This window comes from Mus pahari, chromosome 15 (assembly GCF_900095145.1).
Source record: "Mus pahari chromosome 15, PAHARI_EIJ_v1.1, whole genome shotgun sequence".
Taxonomy (NCBI): Eukaryota; Metazoa; Chordata; class Mammalia; order Rodentia; family Muridae; genus Mus; species Mus pahari.
The window spans coordinates 59,103,047-59,106,094 of NC_034604.1; the positions used below are offsets into that span (position 1 = coordinate 59,103,047).

Consider the following 3,048-nt stretch of genomic DNA (forward strand, 5'->3'; position numbering starts at 1 on the left):
TAATCTCTATGTGACTGAGAGGGATCATAGAGAAATTATTGCCCCAAAATATCCTGAAGCTGAAGTGTGAGGGAGCCTTTCAGTCGTTAGCATGAACAAGAATCCCCTGGTGGAGTTTGTGGAGCTACAAAGGTGTTGGGGGAGGGGTAAACTCCATTTTCTGATTCAGGCTGTCCGTGCTGGAGCCTGAAATTTTGCATTTCTAAAAAGCTCCCCTTGAGGCCCACAGGACGGGTATTAGGACCATCCTTTTAGAAGCACTGTATCAGAGGTTAAAGAAGAGAGAAAGCAACCTCTCCAGGCTCCAAGGTTTTGTCCAAATTTAAATGGGGACAATGGTGAACCAGGTCAGCTAAGGAGAGCATGGGTGTGACTTGCTTAGTATGGAACAGGTTAGTCTGAACAGTCATTTTCTTAGTCACTTTTTCCCCCCTCTGCCTGATGAAATACCTGTCAAGAGCAACTTAAGGAAGGAAGAACTTATTCCAGCTCATTGTATGAGGGCATACAATCCATCATGGCGGAGACAGCACGGCAGTAAGAGCCATCACTTCTCCCGGGGAGTCATGCGCAAACATCTACTCGCTATGAAGAGAATACCAATGAAAGAACAAATTAATGTAGTCATCCACATCTAGCTTGTTGAACCAATGAGTTTATTGGATTGATTTATAGGAGCATGGGGTGGGGGCTTACTTATGAGTGACCCTCACCCCTGCCACCAAATAGCTGCCTCACTACAAAACTCCAGCCTAGCATGGATGAAGACCTCCTAAAACCTGGATAGGCACACTCGCATCCATAAACCTCCTACCTCCATACGCTCTAGCATTCCCCTGCCCAGGTGCAACTGATGCAGAGTTGTATCTAGCAGGAGGGGTGGAGACGGGAGTGAGAAGGTGCAGCTTCACGTCAGGGTCTAATGATCTTCTCACCACCCCCATGAAGTTCAAAGGCCCCATCTGGGAGGGCTTCTTGTAGGTAAGTGCAGCTGCAGCTGCTTTGACTCCGTGGTGGTAAACGGCAGTGTTAAGCCCAGAGTACCAAGCTCCACAAATAGTTTGTAAGTGATAGGAGTTTCTGTGGCTTAGAGCTCTGGAGAAGCTGCTTCCGAAGTGCTGGCATTAAAGGTGTATACCACCACAGCCAGGCTTCCCAAATGATTCCTATGCGGACTGCAGGATGAGTGTCACTGTCCTGCAGGTTAGTCATTCCTTCTTAGGCCTTATTACAAGTAAGATTTGTTAAGGAACTTTAAAAAAAATCAACCCCAACCCAAACCAACTGAAATCAAAGTCTATGGGATTTGGGAAGTAGGTATCAGTGATGCCTTATGGCTTTCAAATGAATCTTAAGGATATAAATTATGCCTGACATTAAACTTAGCATTTTAACTTATGGGGGTGGTGGCTTTGTTTTGGTTTTTGACGTTCAGTGTTTTTTTATTATTATTATTTTAAATATAAACAAATCTTATGTGTACAGGTATTTTGCTTTTATGTATGTCTGTGCACTACATGCATGCCTGATACCTCTGGAGGTCAGAAGAAGGTGTCAGATTTCCTGGAACCAGAACTATAGATGAGCCACCATGTGGGTGCTGAGAGCCAAACCCAGGTCTGAAAACAGCACCAAGTGCTCTCTCTTAGCCCCTGAGCCATCTTCCCAGCCTCATTTTGTTGTTGTTGCTGCTGCTGCTGCTGTTTTTGCTTGTTTATTTTGAGATAGAGGCTCACGTAGCCCAGGATGGCCTCAACTTCCTGTGTGTCTGAGGATGCCTCATGATGTGGAAGTCCGAGTTACACAGGGAAAGCATATGAAACCCGCACCCTCCTTCCCACACCTCCCAAGTTCTAAGATGGGCATCACTGCAGCTACTTTAAGTCACTAAGTCAGTGCCATGGCGTCCATTCACAAGCATAGCGTAACCACAACACTCTCTCCAAACTTTTCATCACCTCAAGTTATTGCTCGCCACTGAACAACTAACTTCTACTTTCCTGACTCCCCAGCCCCTGAAAGCCATCAGTCTGTTTTCTGTCTCTATGACTCACTTACTCTACCATCCTCTGGATTATTCACTGCATACTGCTTTCCAAGTCCATCCATGCTAACACATGTGTTATTCTTTGTATATGCGGGAGTTAGGGCTTGACTCTAGGGCTTTATTCATACTCTGTGTCTTATCACTGAGCTACAACCCCAACTCCTGTAGCAGGGATCAGAAATGTCATTTCTTTCTGATATCTGAACAATAACCAACTATATTTATGTACCACATTTAACATTTGGATTTTTCCAGTATTTTTGCTATTATTATTATTTTTTGATTCTATAAAGTTTTATTTTCCCAAATGTACAGCTGATTGAACCTGTTCATGCATCTTCACGAGCAGCTAGGGCGTCTCCACCCTTTGTGTTTCTGGGGTAAATGACTTGGGCTCTATGATTTGAAACCAGCTTGGTAAGTCCTTCACTAAGTAGCTCCTGAAGGGCTGCCCTGGCCAAGGAACCACGAGTCTTCAGTCTCTCGGAGACCTTATAAGTAATAAGCTTATAGTTAGGAACTTCCTTACAGAGCTTGTTGTATGTCACTTTGTCAAACAGGACGAGATTGTTCAACTTGTCCTGAACTTTGCCTTTGGCCCACTTCTTCTTTTTGGCCTTGCCACCAGATTTGTTTACCGGGTCTTTGTCTTCTTTGGCTGACTTCCCAGCATTTTTCTTCTTGTTGTCTTTTGGCGGCATGGTGAAGCTCAGAGAGCAGTGTCGAACACTGCAGCCTCATTAAGATGTCTATATTTGCCATTATAACTAGTGTTGCTATGAACCTTAGTATATGGACATTTGAGCCCTTGACTTAAATTCTTTGGGGTACACATGTACCAACAGAATGGGTTGTAGTATCCCCCTTTGAGGATCTGCAGCACCATCATATGATTCTTACATGTATCCCAGTGTGAGAAACGCTAGTATGCCAGCATCCATCTTAAGAGCCAAGAAAGTACAGAAAAATGAGTGAATTCATTATTAAATAAATGTCCTTAT

General features: G+C 44.0%; 1 pseudogene; it reads right to left on the minus strand.

Annotated features, from left to right (window-relative positions):
- Window positions 1-2,376: 2,376 nt before the first annotated feature.
- Window positions 2,377-2,748, minus strand: LOC110332855 (annotated as a pseudogene).
- Between the last annotated feature and the right edge of the window lie 300 nt (window positions 2,749-3,048).